Source organism: Polypterus senegalus, chromosome 4 (assembly GCF_016835505.1).
Source record: "Polypterus senegalus isolate Bchr_013 chromosome 4, ASM1683550v1, whole genome shotgun sequence".
Taxonomy (NCBI): Eukaryota; Metazoa; Chordata; class Cladistia; order Polypteriformes; family Polypteridae; genus Polypterus; species Polypterus senegalus.
In genome coordinates this window covers 228597592-228614804 of record NC_053157.1, presented here as the reverse complement: position 1 = coordinate 228614804, position 17213 = coordinate 228597592, and positions in this window count along the sequence as shown.

Below are 17213 nucleotides of genomic sequence, written 5' to 3'. Positions count from 1 at the left end.
GCTGTCATCAAATTAGCAGAGTGCAACACATTTTTTTCACTTTCTCAAAATACATTGTTATGTAATCATCATTAAGCTCAAGGTTATTTTCCCATGAAAATCCAATTCTACTTATAGTCTGAGGTTCTGCATTGCTTTCTAACAATGTAAACTCCTCTGAATCCTGCTTGACCTTTCAGCTTTCCCAGTATACACTTCCCTCCTGTTTAGCATGACAAAATTTTCAGACATAAGACCTACTGTACTACTGTTATTCTGTCAACTTAAAAGGTTTAAGTATCTCACATAGACCTCTGGTAGAAAGTGCCAATAGAACATGCTCCCTACATATCCAAAACACCTCTGTCCAGAGGAGCAGCTCTTATACTCAATGGTCCTCCTGAATTTTTGCGCTCCTGACAGCATCCTATAGAGTAAGTGAATTCTGATCATTGGCATCATAAAGTGTATTCTTTAGGTAGGCTCGCAAAGTTTGTAGATACCAGTTTTTTATACAATGCCTACCTGTTCTCCTTATGTTATATGAATCCTTTGGTCTGACATCCATTTATCTTTACATATGAATAAGACCCTGGTATCCATACTGTACCTTTTCTGGTAGAGAACTTTAAACTACAATTTGTTTTGAACAAAAATGTTCCAGAACATGATTAAAATACATTATTAATTAAAGGATTATGTATACAGTAGAGGAGATTTGTCTAAGGCGGGTTGAAATCAACCTAGATGTCAAAGTTAATATTTTCAGTGCACTATACAATGCACAGGTCTAATAATATTTGTGATGCGCCATCTTTTGGAACTTGACACAACTGGATGGGCACACAGACAGACACACTGACACTTGCCCTTTTTTAAAGTGGCATATAATAATAGATGAGTATCTTCCCATTCATACAGCTATCAAGAATTTCAAGACCAAGCAGTCAAGACTACTCTCAAGACGCCCACCAATGTCCAAAAGGTTGATAAGGATGATGTTATTTAATGTTAATTTACATTATGATAAAAGGTTGAATGCTTAGGAAAAGCATCTCCGGAATGGCACTTATTAAACAGGACAAGAATCCGTGTGGTTTCAATATGCCCTGGCGTGTCTGGTGTAATTTAAATTGTCATGAGAACAAATCCTGGGTGTTGTGCAGATTCTTTTGTGAAGCAGGGTATCTGCTCAATGTGACTGTGGAACGGAGTGACAAATCATAGTCTTTGATTCCCCTATAAGATCTTATCATTGAGATAAAGATGATTTTATCAGTCCAACCCCAAAAGTAATGAAACGGTTGAGAGATGTGGATGTGCAATTTTAGCTGTTTAACCGATGTGCAATAAGTTAAAATTTTTACATTGCATTGTATACTTTTGAGCTTTGTTTATTGAGTGTGTGCATTTGATATCTTCTATTGAAATTCCATATTGTATAATAAAAAACAGCTCTCACTCCTCCATCATATCTGTGTTGTCTGGCAATTTCCGGAATTTTCTCAACTCGTAACATTTGAAAACAGCTGCCTCTGTTGTATGTCACCAGCCTGTTTTCTATTTAACAATTTGTCACAATTTTTTATCACTCTACCACACAGACTTCACATGCACTTGTCACGTGTTTATTCCACTTCACTCCTTGGCACACCAAATAGTCTCTGATGTTTTCCCTTTCGACTGGTTTGCATATTGTCATGCTTGGGTCACAGATTTGCATAGAAACACAGGAGATTGTAGAGACAGGAACTTTATTCAAACACTTGAAACAAATATGTCTCTTTCAAAAGTAAAACAAACTCCATGTGAAGACAGAGGTGACAGTTACATCTCTCAATTAAAAGAATGCAAAAACATTTTCCTCATCATAAGGTTACGTGTCAGGAGGAGAGGATGTCTGGAGGAGGAGAGAGAGACAAAGCAAAGTGCCAATAAGAACAGGTGCTGTTCATGCTTTTAAATATGCGAAGTGCCGCACTAGAAGCATATCACACAACAGAGCAGCAGCACCAGTCCAGCAAGTAAGGGAGCAAAGAGGAGGTAAACTGTATTTATTCCCATTGTATCAGCATTTAAGAGGGGGTTTTGGAGGAGCGTCCGTGTCTTCTGGGGGTGCGTTCAGCCCCCCGTTCACAAAATCTTAGTGCCATCGCTTGTCTTTGGAGTTTAGGTAGTGTCTCACCTCTTATGTTCCATTGGGGGCAAGTTTTTTCCTTTGCATTGATAATGCCTAATTTAACATTTTTCCTTATTGTTTTGACTGATAGACCTCTCCTAGATGATCTCTGCAGGATGCTTTCTGGTTTCCCCAAATCTTCCTTTGATCTTAATCTGTCATTTCAGCCACCAGCCTCTTTCCTTTGTCAGTTCCATCTGTAGCTCTCTTTATTTTTATTAGAAGTACAAAGGCCAGCACCTGTTGATTTATTATTATTATTATTATTATTATTATTATTATTATTATTATTATTTATTTATTTAACTTCTGTAGTATTTCTTAAATTTTTTTAATGATTTAATCCAGCCTCCAAGAGAGGTGTTGCTGATGCCATGCTTTCTCTCCCCTGTTTTGTTACTTTTTATTATCAGGACTATTGTTGACCACAGTCTAGGCTTCTTTTTTTCAGACCCTCCTTAGAGATAATTTCACTAACTGCTCTCATGTACTTTCCTCTATTAAATATACCAGTTCACTTAGATAATTATTGCTAATACGTAATAGCCTGTGTGACCAGTAGGGTGTGTTGTAGCAACCAAAATCCCAAGGAAAACTACCATGTCCTGGTACAATAAAAAAGACTTATTTTCATAAATACTTTTCAAAAAGCTTATGATAGTCACAAAAACAGGATTCTTATCCTCCTCTTTTTTATCTCTTTTTCCATCCCTCCACGCGAGTTTTGTCCTTCTTCCACCCAACTCAAATTTGCCTTGATGAGGCTCAGTGGCTTCTTTTATCTTGGACCCAGCAGTTCTTCCGGTGCTAGGGCATAGCCCAATGGAAGTACTTCTGGGGCAACTGGCAGTCCTACAAAGTAGGGGTGATGGGTCCCTGCATCATACCCTGGCAGCACCCACGGAAGCCAACAAGATTGACCTATTGAATTGCAGTTCCCAGCATGTCTTGTGGGTGTCGGGGGAGCAATGTAGCCTTCCCAGGCTGTCTCCCCCTGTCCTTCCACCACACTGGTCTCTCAGCTGGGTATTTTTGCTCAGTCATGCCCTGTTGTGTTGACAATGTACCCAGTGGCACACTGGCATCTTCAGCTTGTCTCCGATGCTAAGGCAGGGTGAGATTTGCCTTCTTTCTTGTGCTATTGAAGGACTGGATTTCTTTCCAGGTAAGAAACATTGCCCTATCCAGGCCGGGATGCCCTTCCATTGGCACAGTCCATCATACCTGTTGAAATAACAATAATCAACCATTTTGTAAAAGCTGAATGCTGCTTTCATAAAAGTATCCATCTAATACACACACACATATACATATATCTGTGGGAGATCCCAGCAGTGGGCCGAGTTGGGAGGAAGGGTGACTGAGCTGCTGGGAGGTGTGGAGGATTATTGATTATGTGATTATTGTGACTGATTATTGTGATTATTGTATTATTGAAGAATAGTGGAGGTGGAGGTGCTTTGTGCACATTATTGTAAGAATACATTCATCATTTGGACTTTTATCTGGTGTCTGGCATCTGGTCTGAGGGTTCAAGGGGACGACAGTGCCCCCTATCTCTCACAGTATATATCAACTGTGTTTCTTTCTCTACTGATGCTGCAAATGGCATCCAAGATCCTGGAATTCAGCCTCGAGAATCTCCAATAACTCCTCAGAAGTCCACTTTCGGTCTCCTTGGCAGCACTTGGCATTTTGCTAAATTGGACTGTAGGTCTTCTCCTTGTCCAAATGTAGTTTGAATTTGGTGTGGTTCTTGTCAATGCTGACCCAATGAATTCATACTCATTTTATGCTATTTTTAGGCAGCTGACATGCACATTCATTTTGGTGGACGGTGGCTCGTAAATGAGAGAAGGGGCACTTTACAAGATGAGATTTGGTACATTTTAATCCTGCATCGTTATATCTGTGATTTTAATTTCATGGCTATGATGGGAAGTTTAGCCAGGACATCAGGCTACACCCTACTCTTTATGATTGATGTCCAGGGATCCTTTATAACCACAGAAAGCCAGGACCTCAGTTTTACGTCTCATCCAAAGGATGCGTCCATTTTTACAGTACAGTGTGCCCATCACTGCACTGGGCATTGATATTTAGATCTCAGGGTAAGTGTCCCCTGCTGGCCTCATCAACACCTCTTCCAGCAGCAGCCCAAATGTTTCCTTGATGGTCTCCCATCCATGTACTGGCCGGGTCCGAACATGCTTATCTTTAGGTGGACCTCTTGACTTCTTCTGAAGTGCTTTGTCCATGTTGAAGCCTAGTGTGTGTCACCATCATTCATGAAAATAAAATACATAATAACTATTGTCTCCATCTATACTTTACTGCATAATATGGTCAACTATTTTTAAAATCTTGTCAGCTTACAAGAGGTCTTGTTTGCATCCCACTCTCCTGAATCATCAAAGAAACCAACAAAACTCTCCTGAATTAAGCCAGTAGAATGCATAAAAAACTCATTAAAATGAATGTTGTACACAATAAGAAATGCCTGTTGTCTCATTTATGTGCCAAAAAACATATGTTTTCAACTCATCCTCGATCTCCTGCAGGACCATAGCTTTATTAACAGCAATAAAATTATTATGAGTGGGTTTTGACAGTAACACAGATGATGAGAAAATGAGCAGTCAAGATATGAGTAGTCTTTTCAAGCCTGTTACAGAGAAAAGCCAAGCAAAATGACACCTTTTATTGGCTAACTAAAAAGATTACAATATGCAAGCTTTCAAGGCAACTCAGGCCCCTTCTTCAGGCAAGATGTAATCATCTTGCCTGAAGAAATTGCCTCGAAAGCTGCATATTGTAATCTTTTAGTTAGCCAATAAAAGGTGTCATTTTGCTTGGCTTTTCTCTACATTCATAATAGCTAACACGGTACAACAACCTAGTACTACAAGCCTGTTACATAAATTCTCTGGAAATCTCCACTCTTTTCATGTCCCCTCGACACTAACTCCTCGCTGCAAAGCAGTGACGCTGTATCTATCAGACACCTGACAATGGCTCCTTCTTTTCTCTCCATTTTATTGTGATTTGCCAATTGACATTGGACACCCTGGATATGTGACAATCTGTATCCTGCCAAGTATTGTAGTGGACATGCACTTAAATCAAAGGTTCTTAACCTGTTAAAGAATGCAAACCTTTATTTAACCTTATTTGTGACTCACCTCCAGAAAACGCTGAAGCTTAATAAGATGACCCTCTTTCTCGATTTCATAATAAATGTTGCTGGTTAGTGTGATAAGAGGTCCATGGAGAAGCGTGGGTTTTACTAAATAATTGAAAGTCCCAAGAGCATGAAGGATCCAGGCGGGTGCAAATTCACATGTGCGTGTGCATGTGCTGTTCCAGAGTGGGCTGATCGTGCATTTCACGTAAAAATGTGAGTGGGTCAGTCAGGAGCTCAGAGAAGAGGAAGGACAACACCTACACCCAATTGGGGCTATAAAGGGAGCCTGCATGGCAGAGAGGAGAGAATAAAATATAAAGGAAGAAAAAAAAAGGAGAGAAGAGGGATGCCAAAGTCAGGATTGTGAGACCCCAGTGTATGACAGAGAGGAGGCAGGCAACTGGGTAGAGTAGAGTTGTTTATCGATTAAGTTATGATAGCAGCCAGTCAGATACATTTAGTATCAACTTTAGGCAATTTCCTTCAGGAAGTGATTCAAAGTGATATGTGTTGTAAGATGCTACGGGTCAGTGTTGTCCCTTCAAACCCAACAAACAGACACTCTGGACACAGGTTAAAAGCAACAGGAAGATCCTTTAATTCCTTTCTTCCTGTAATAATGCCTTTAATCACCTCCATCACAACTACCAGGCAAGTGAATACACAATATCACAAAAATAATCAAATATTCTCTCCTCTTCACCTCCCAGCAAGCTCTGTGCTACACCTCCCAACTCTGGCTCACTTACTGGGTTTACAGCAGTCCTTTATATAGTCCTTGACCCAGAAGTGCTTCTGTCCTTCCGTTCCCGTGACTTGCCAGCACTTCTGGGTCAGATGGAGAACCTGCATTTTCTTCAGCTTGGAAGTTCTTCGGGACTTCTGTCTCTGTGACTTTGGAGTAGTTCAGGGAAATGCAGAAAGTAAAAACTCCCCAGTCATCCTGCAGTGTCTCCTGGTGGCACCCACGGTACCTTTGTGCCCTGCATGAATCCAGGGCACCGCTATGCTGCGGGGAAGCTGCCATCCAGGGAGAGGCATTGTCCGAAAGCAGCTGCCTTCGCCCATCCTTTCATCCTTTGGCCGTCCCGGCCGGGTTGAGTTGCCAGCCGTCCATCACAGTGTATAAAAGTTTGCCGACTAGTGATGAGCAAACCTTGCAAGTTTGATGCATTGAATCGAAGGTGAAGCTGAACTAGTTTTGAGTGTATTATAATGCTGCAGTGGTCTTTTAGGTGAACCTTAGGGCTGGAAGCACCTGCCAACTATGCTATGATGTAAGGGAAAATAAAAAAAATAAATAAATAAGGTGCTTGAAGCCGCCTGCCTGTTATACTTGAACATCCCGAGTTTCTTTGTACCAGAACACTTTATATTAAGAAATGAGATCATATACGACATTCAACTTTATGATTTGTCCTGTTATAACAAATTACATATAGGAGGTCTTATTCTGTAATGTTTAGACAAAACTTTTAATGATTAGCTATTTTGGGACCTTTAGGATAATAATTAATGGCAGTGTGGTATTGCTAGAATGTACCTTTCATCTGAGAGCTCATTGGTGGGATTGACATGTTTACCAGCTACTACAGTATACAGAATGTACATGAGCCTAAGTGATCAGAGGAGCTGTTCTCTTAATGCTAAGCAGACTTGCTATGGAGAGCTTTGCTGCTTATACAGTGAGCCTCAACAATCCTTGGAGTGATGACTTGAGACATTTTTTATTTACAAAGGAGTTTCCACAGCATGGATTATTGTGGCCAAAAATGTGACCTCAGTTATTAGGCAGCAGTGCCATCCACTGTGTCACCATGTCTCCTTGAGATCAAATGATGTCACATATCGGAGTGTGTTGTTGCTTTCTAATGTGGGTTCACTTACAAAACAGTGCACTTTCACACAGACAGAAGTCCAAGAAATTCTGGATCAGCTGTGATCATGCACAGTTCTGATATCTCATGGTAATAAAAACCTTTATAAGTGATTGAATCCATGATTGGCTTAACCCATCTGAAACATGCCTCCTGCAGCCTTGTGTCTCTTCAGGGGGGACAGCTCTCTATGGAATGCCCCGGAATTCTTCTAATTTCAGGAAGACCCAAATGGACTTAAACTCCTTTGAAACTGATTTAAGTGGGGCTTTTGTCTTCAAAGACTTTCAAAAACCAAAGAGTGCTCTTTTTAAAGAACTGTTGTATTTTTATTTTTGTAATTTTAATCCTGATATGTAGTTATTAGAATTAAATATCAGAACAGTACAGTTTCTTCTAAACGGTGGCAATAGGAGCAGGAAGCATGAATTCATGGAGGCTTGGTTCCCATAAGCCCAGTGCACATAAGAGTTAGAAAAAACTAGAGGGAGAGCAATTGAAAGTGAGAGATAGTCTAGACCCTAGAATAAACAGTAGGGGTCAGGAAATCTCTGCTGATCCAGAACTGAATTCATTTTTATGACAGTCTGCCCACAGAATTACAAAGTAATGGCAGCTGGAGATCTGTCACAACTCTTCGGGAGTCAATGGGACTGTGTTCACCAGCCAATAACGTAGAAGCTGCAGCATCAACAGTTTTGCCAGGTGCCCATTTAGGCACTGGATTTGGGGGTGGCTGGGCAACAGAGGCATGCTACACATCCAGCATCTGGGAGATGGAGAGGTAGAGGAGGGCATAGAAGAGGAAGAGCTTCACGCTGACCGCCTCTGGATGAGAGCCTCTGCTCTTTGTTCTGCTGCTGGGGACTGACAGACAGTAAGACTGTGGGGCAAAGATCAGTGTTATTTACTTCTGGGGCGGTTTTCTGTATCATCCAACATTGGCTACTACAGCTCAGGGAAGTCAAGCTGGCCTCACAAAGCATCACAGGGTGCTGGGGCAAAAAGAGAAGCTTGTCTAAGCTGGCTGCACAGGAAATTTTCAGGGAAACATTTGGTGAACAAGGTCACCACTGAACTAATCAAATACACCATTAAAAAATACTTTGGTGAATTTCAGCAATAAAAACACTCCTAGTTTTGTTGTATTACTTACAGTGTGAATGATCTTCTTCACGGAAACGTATTGAAACCAGAGGTCTCCATGTCACCTGTCTGCAGTAGTTAGGCAAGCTGCAGGTTCACTTCCGTACTGGGAATTCTGCATGCAGTCTGCATGTTTAAGAAAAGAAGAAAAAAATAGAAAAGTGCCCCAGTGCAGTGATGCCCCTGTTAAAAGCCACATTATATTTCCACGTGGGATGGTAAACAGTGGTCTGCATAGCAAACCTTTATTTAATCTTATTTGTAACCCACTTCCAGAAAACGCAGAAGTGAAATAAGATGACCTTCTTTCTCAATTTCATAATAAATTTGGCCTCTTAGTGTGATAAGAGGTCTATAGAGAAGTGTGGGTTTTACTAAGTAATTGAGAGTCCCAAGAGTGTGCAAGTTCACACATGCTGTTCCAGAGTGGATTGGGGTTCTTGGCTGATCACGCATTTCAGGTACAAATGTGAGTGTGTCAGTCAGGTGCTTGGAGAAGTGGAAGGACAGCACCTACACCCAGTTAGGGCTATAAAGGGAGCCTGCATGGCAAAGAGGAGATAATAAAATAAAAGAGAAGAAAAAAGAGGAAGAATAAAGGGAAGTTGACATCAGGATGGTAAACAGTAGTCTACATAGCGTTAACAAGGAATAATTCTTAGAATGGCTTTTTCTCAGTTTCTTACGATGGCAGAAAAATACACATTGACCAATTAGATGAAAGGGCAGGGGCTTGAGCCATTGTAGCCACCCTTTTATGTGCGTTCCTGAGAAGGACTGCTCACACTACCTACAATTCAAATGCAGCTTTCAACAGTATTTGCTTTTTAATGGCTCCATAGAAAAGGCACAGAGAAGTTAGTCTATCTTTTATCAGGGCTCAGATAAGATAAGCAGTACTTCTCCACACCAGAAGGGAGAATAACTACAAGTACACAGTCCTGAATAAACTCACAAAAACTGACTAAGGTTAATTCCTTTAGTGTCCTGGAAGTTCCTCCTCACCCAGATAATATATAAAACTGTAATGCACCAAAAGGTGTTACAGGGCTGATTCTTAATGTAAACTGGTTGTGGCCACTGATCTCTGAGTTACTTTATTACTGCGACTGGTTTTCTTTGTCTTGTTGTTCCATTAAATGGAGTTCATCGCAGTAGTGCCCCAGCTCTTACCTTGTCTCCTTCCCTAACATAAGCAATATATATGAGTCTAGCATTAGACTGGAAAATGATGGTGGAGGCAGTGCCAGTTATAAAGGTGATGAGATGGAAGAGGCAGGTTCAGGAGCCACAGAACTGGAAATAATGTCATATTCTCTACAGAGGGAAGGAGAGGGGAGGCGTTATATGTGACAATCCCTGAAATTGTCTCCCAGGCATGTGTGTGTGACAACATATATTGTAAAAGATGAAAAGGCAATGTTAAAGTTTTGGGGCACATTGCGGTCAACCCTCTATAATTGCACAGCTCAAAAAAAGCAAAAGAAACGTATGTAAATATGCAAACAAACCTGCCTAACAACAGCAGTAGAAGCACAGATGGGGCTGCACAACATACACCTACTGACTGCATGTCTAAATGAATAAATAAAGAAATGGAAACATGCCATGACAAAGTAACTGCTGCATTTTAATATGTTGTATATCCATAGATATATATATATATATATATATATATAAAATGGATTCAGTGAGGTTATCAGAAATAAACTTGACGCATTAGGGTTTAGAAGTTAAGACGGAAGTAAAAAACTTAGGGGTAACCGTTGACTGTAATCTGAATTTTAAATCACATATTCATCAGACCACTAGGACAGCATTTTTTCATTTAAGAAACATAGCTAAAGTTAGACCTCTTATATCATTGAAAGATGCTGAGAAATTAATTCACGCTTTTGTTTTTAGTCGATTAGATTACTGTAACGCACTCCTCTCAGGACTACCCAAAAAGACATAAATCATTTGCAACGAGTGCCGAATGCAGCTGCTAGAATCCTAACTGGGAAAAGAAAATCCGAACACATTTCTCCAGTTTTGATGTCACTACACTGGTTGCCTGTGTCATTCAGAATTGACTTTAAAATTCTGCTTATGGTTTACAAAGCCTTAAATAATCTCGCTCCATCTTATATATCGGAATGTCTGACACCTTATATTCCAAATCGTAACCTTAGATCTTCAAATGAGTGTCTCCTTAGAATTCCAAAAGCTAAACTTTAAAGAAGTGGTGAGGCGGCCTTCTGCTGTTATGCACCTAAAATCTGGAATAGACTGCCAATAGGAATTCGCCAGGCTGATACAGTAGAGCACTTTAAAACACTGCTGAAAACACATTACTTTAACATGGCCTTTTTATAACTTCACTTTATCTTAATCCTGATACTCTGTATGTTCAATTCATCATAATAACTATTCATGGTGGCTCTAAAATCTGTACTGACCCCTACTCTCTCTTCTGTTTCTTTTTCCGGTTTCTCTGTGGTGGCGGCCTGTGCCACCACCAACCTACTCAAAGCACCATGATGCCCCAGCATTGATGGACTAAAAGCCCGAAGTCCATGTGGTCATCATCATCATCAAATCCTTCCGTGAAAACCATACATACAAAGAGGACTGTTTCATTTATGTTAAGTAGATTGCCCAGAGGGGACTGGGCGGTCTCATGGCCTGGAATCCCTGTAGATTTTATTTTTTTTCTCTGGCCGTCTGGATTTTTTTTTTTTTTTTCTGTCCCCCCTGGCCATTGGACCTCACTCTTATTCTATGTTAATTAATGTTGACTTATTTTATTTTCTTACTGTGTCTCTTATTTTTCTATTCTTCATTATGTAAAGCACTTTGAGCTACATTTTTTTTGTATGAAAATGTGCTATATAAATAAATGTTGTTGTTGTTGTTGTAGAGCACAATTCTTATTTAAAGTGTATGGGCTGTTTTTATGTCATGCAAAAGTTAAAGTGGCAGAAAGATATCGTAGCAGACAGAGGCAGTTCTCAAATGTGTGGAGCCCAGTAGCTGCGATTGTTAACAGCGCTCATTACAATATTCAAATTAATTATTGATCTTCAGTTTCCTTGTGCTTTGAGCTCATGAATGGATAACAGCAATTTTAGCTTTTCTTTTTATCTCAGCATCAGGTCTTTGGTTCATATATTTTGCTCTCTCCCTGAAACCCTGAAAGCAGTTTAAAATGCACAGACTGGAGAAATCGGGGGCGGCTACTTTCGGAAGAAGCTCTGTGAGTGTAGCCTTTACAGCACAGGATTTTGCCGCTGTTCATGACACACTTTTAAACAGGTTGTCCCCAGCCGTGCATTCTCATTTGAGAATCATGTCTATCCCCGGTAGACTAGCACTGTTGTAATGATACTTGTCTGTCTTTTCACCGAGAGCCACGTGACAGAATCCATCCCTGGATGGGATGCCAGTCTATCAAAGGACACACACTCATATTCTCTCAAGTCCACTGTGTCTTGAGGATGTAGCAGGATATTTAAATACTTACACAACACGCAGGCAGGTAAACAATGTGAAATATCCACATGGGCACCCTGCTCTCTATTATGTACTATATAAAGATAATAAAAAATGTGAACTTGTACTATCCTCGACCCTTCCATTAATTCAACCACTTAAACCAATGCAGAGACTATCTGAGCAACATCAAGAAAAAGGAAAGAATCAACTGTGGATGGAGTACCACTCATGAACAGACCTGCACTCATTCATAATTGGTCAGATTAGCCAGTTAACTTACCATCATCTTTTGGAGGACAGGAACTAGTGGTGAAAGCACTCAAAGGAGGCACAGCGGGATCGTGCCAACCCCATCCAGATGGTGACTGGAGCAAACTTTAAATCTTCAAAGCCTGCAAAACTGCACTGCTAACCACTATACTGTGCCATCACATCACCCATATTATTATTATTATTATTATTATTATTATTATTATTATTATTATTGATAATCCTACGTTGATGGATTAAAGGCCAGAAGTCCACATGACCATCATCATCAAGTTCTTCCATGTGAAACCTGAATACCATGAGGACTTATTGAGATCATTTCTGTTAGGTAGAATGCCTAGAGGGGGCTGGGTGGTCTCGTGGCCTCGGAACCCTTGCAGATTTTTTTTTCTCCAGCCGTTTGGACATTGGACCGTACTTTTATTCTATGTTAATTATTATTGCCTAATTTTATTTGTTAAATTTAGTCTTTATTTTCTTTCTTCATCCTGTAAAGTACTTTGAGCGACATCATTTGTATGAAAATGTGCAACAGAAATAAATATTGTTCTTGTTATTATTTCATATTTTATTCAAACTTTGCCTAGAGTGAAAAACAGTGGCACATTGTTAGTGCTGCTGCATCATAGTTTCTATCCCTTGTCTTTCCCTTTTTTGCCCAGTCACTAAAACTACAGTTTTATAATATTCTTACAATATCATCTTGGGCTTTCACAAACTCATCCATTTATGTGGACAATGGACGGCTCACACTGGAGTGTGTGCGTGTGTGTGTGGCTGTGCCCTCTAAAAGATGGCACTATGTGCAGCATTTGGTAATTCTTGTGTTTTGAAGGGCAATACCTAAACGATCAGTTAGGAAGAATCATGGATGATACTATACATTTTACAGACATCCCAATAACAAGAGACTCAAAAATCAAGCCAGAGTACATTTTACACAAAAATTAAGCAAATATTTTTCTTTGCTTTTCTAATTCTATGAAACTAGTTATAGTTACATTAACAGAGTCAAACATCACAGCTACTCAGGAGATCTTTAAGCCTGCAAACTTAAAACCAGAATGATTTTGAGAATTGTTTTTAGACTTTGAGAATAAAGATTGATCAACTTGCACTAAGTCTCTCAGTCTTGCACTTAAAGGTTGTGAGGACTGTCTTCCTTCATGTTCTCGTCACACAATCTGTGGAGGCTGAGGGCCTCGGTAGAGGAAGTCTAGCCTGCCTGCCTTCTTGATGGTTTTTTTGGAACTTCTCTGATTGCAACACTTCAGTGAGTGCAGCAGTCTGCTTCCTTGTAGTAAAGTGTTCTTCTGTAGTGTTGACTGTTTTATAACACTTTGGTTAAGTTTATACTAGGGAGAAGGAAGTAAAAAAATCACATTAGCAGCAAACATTCAGTCATAGAGAAGGTGAATGAGATGAGCTGCACTGCAGGTTTGAAACTTAAATTCTGTTTTACTGATTTTAGTTTCTTATGCATGTTTGTGACAAGTGGAATTTAAATCATTCAAGGTACGTAGGGCATGGCTCGCATGCAGCACTCCAACTGGCATCTCTCTAATTTTGGTTAGAAATTGATAAATTATTTTTTTTTCTTTGTTTTTTTTTTAAGGTAATGCTGTTCTGGGGGTCAGTATCTGAAAGAAGGGTTTACTCAAGTACAAAGACTTTAGGGTGTGAGCCACTTTTCCATTTTTAACTCTTGCATTTTAGATCAGTGGCTGACCGTCCTTCTGATTCAGACACTTGCAGTCAGTCTGCTCCTCTCTATATTCAGTCATAATCTTGATTGTGTCTTCATCTTCCTGGATTTACTATCCTTTGAAATTATTTTGTTGTTTTGAAGCCTGTAGAGAGCTCATTTGTCAAGGACATAGTAAAATATGGGGCCTATTGGCTGCATGTAGTTATCAATTTGTTACACTTTTGTGTGCTTATTAAATTCTATCAAATAAACGCATTGCTCTCCATCACATCCCTCATGTAGCCAGTGACGTTACATATAGTAGTTTTAAGAATTTCATGGCCTTTCTGCCTTGTACTGAACTGTCACCAATTTGTGGGTGCAAACCCCATCCATCACCCACATAAATCACCTCACCTGCCTCAGTCTTTGTAATTTTCTTGGCAGGATGGCTGACGAGTGTCTCTATACTACTGTGAACTTCAATCAAAAGAAAATGAAGGAGGTACAGAACAATCAGCTAACAGGTCAGAAGCTACAGGCTTTGGAAGAAGTGCATGTCTTTTATAAGAATGTTTTTAAAAGGATATGAATGGTTGACTGCATCCGTAAGCCTTTTAGTTTGGAAAACTCACTTATGTTAAAATGAAAGGAAATGTGGATTAATAAGTTATATTAGCAGTTGATGAAAAAAGAGACCAAATGTCTTTTAAATATCTATTTCACTAAGAGCAATTTTACGCACCTTATCTGTTGTTGGGCATTTTCTTTTAAATAACAGCGATTGTCCCAATTGACATCCTTTATTCAACAAATCTAAAGGACTGACATAGGACCATTTACATTCACAGTACTTATTTGCCTGATTGTGTTTTCAAATGTAGAAGTAAGTACTTATTATTAGCCTGGCAAAGAAGAGCACATGGGATGCCAGGTGTATTCTGTTAAAGAGAACTGTGACCAGCGATGTGTGCAGTGTGTAAAACAAGAGTTTGGAAAAGGAGCTAGAAGGGCCAGTTAAAAGAGATATTAAGAAGTGGGGATTCACCGCTGTAAAAGAGAGATGGAAGGTCTTAGGAAATACTGGGAATTGATTTTAAATCAAACATAAATGTATGCAGTATGGATGTTGGTATAATGTTTTGGGGGGATGATGGTTTTTGGAGAAGAAAATGGGAAAATGAATGTTCTTTAACAAGAATAGTTTTGATATATGTTGTAATGGAATTGGTGTGAACTTTCAACAAGACAAAGTTGCTTTGTGAACTATAATTTGCACTGTGTACTTATTTGCCTAATTCCTTTAGTCAAGCAACATTTGAGATACAGTTGATTACATTTCTTTTATTTTTCCAATTGGAGAACAAACAGAGGACATGACCTGAGTCAGTAGGAGTATTTGAACCAATCCTCTGGGTTTAAAGGTCAACGCCTAAACCACTATCTATCTATCTGTTATAGTACATTTTATGGGGTTTGTTTCCTGCCTTCCACCTTGTGTTGGCTGGGATTGGCTGTGTAAGCCTGTGCTGTAAGAAGTCCGGGTTCAAGGAGACAGATCAATCAAGCAATTGCATCGGTTATACACTAGCGGCTAAGTGAGCTACTCTTTCCTCAGCAGTTTTGTTTTGCTGATGTGCTCTCCTTCATTATCTGTTAGCAGCTAAGTGAGTTTCTCTCACCTCAATGTGCTTGCCTCACTTGTGTATTAGTGACTAAGCGAGTTTTTCTTTTCTCGGCGGTTTTACTTTGGTGACAGAGTTGCTTTCTTTGAGCTTCACACTTCTGGGCAGGACAGATAGACACACACAGTTCCACGTGTAGACATTTATATATTTAAGATTATATTGTATGTATTTTATTTAATATATATTAATATTGTATTATGTATATACATATTAGGCAAAAAGCAAGATGAGTTGTTGGAGCACCTTGTGTAATTGATGGGAAAAAACAATGGCATATACAGGAAAGGTTTTTTCAAACAGAACTCAAAAAACAGACTAACCCATGATGGTGGTGTAACCCCTTAAAAAGAAGCCAGACCAGAGAACCATGGCCCAGAAGAAATGTCACTGTTGCTTCCGGTTGTCTAATTTGCAAGGTAGATATCAGGAAAAGCATTAGGCAAGAACGCCAACCCTTGACTCAGGGAGGAATTACTGTTAGATAAGCTCTTAACTTGTCTCATATCCACATATGTGTGACACTATATTGCAGTCCCCAGGTTACGTACGAGATAGGGACTGTAGGTTTGTACTTAAGTTGAATTTGTATGTAAGTCAGAACAGGTACATTATTTTAATAAATGCTATTGTTGACCGACTGTAACCTAGTGCTCTGCAATGAATGATGGAGTTTCACCCATTTCTGACCTTTTTATTATTTCTACTTTTTTTCAGTCTTTTTTTCTTGAAGGGTGAAGACAAAAGGTTAAGATGAGCTCTTCTGCACAGCACTGTACACACTATCACAGCAGGAAGGCACCAGTCGTCAACACATCTGATGTATAGGGTGGTCCAGATCTAATTATGCAATTTTCATTACGCTATAACTTATTCAGTTTATTACATAGAAAATCACCCGAAAAATCCTGGACCATTGAGCAGTGTGAGAACTGATGACTCACCTTTGCGCCAAGCTGGAATCGTCCCTGCATAAATCAAAGTCATCCAAACGATCTGAATCTGCATAATTACTGTAGATCTGGACCACCCTGTACTGACAAGAGACAACTTCCTGCTATGTGCGTAACAGTACAAGCAGGCTTGCTGTTGAGAATGAATGGGAACAGCGAGGGGCGATTCATCACCAGCCCACCTCACAGTCACCTCCACTACAGTATGCTGCCTGCAGCGTTCATCCACCACCGCCCCAATTCAACACACAGCCATCCAAGGCACACTACAATGCTAAACTAGGTCACTGCTGCAGCATTACCAGCCGCCCACCTAGAACGAACGGGGCAGCTGTGTGGTGGGCGGGCAGTGAAACCGCTTGCTGCCGGCAGGCGCCCGAGGGACACTACAATGCGCGAGGAGCGAAATTGCCCCCCTCCAGTCTTCGTCTAGCCACCGCTTGCAGCGTCCTCAGGCTGAAGATGATGGTGCAGCAGTTACTGAGGTGCATGTGTCGCAGCTGCGGCCTCGTTCGTATGTCGTAGGTCGGATGTCCGTAACCTTGGGACCACCTGAATGTACATATACCGTATATATATGGTATATATATATACCGTATTTATGCGTGTACCACGCACACATTTTTTCTCGAAAATTAGCATTAGAAAATCAGGTGCGCGTTATACATGATCCCTTGCATGTGCACTCGAGCTCTCTCTCTCTAAACGCTTCCTATACAATCGCAACGCAAGTTGTACACGGGGCAAAACTTTTTCCGCGATTAGGTTTGTGTCTT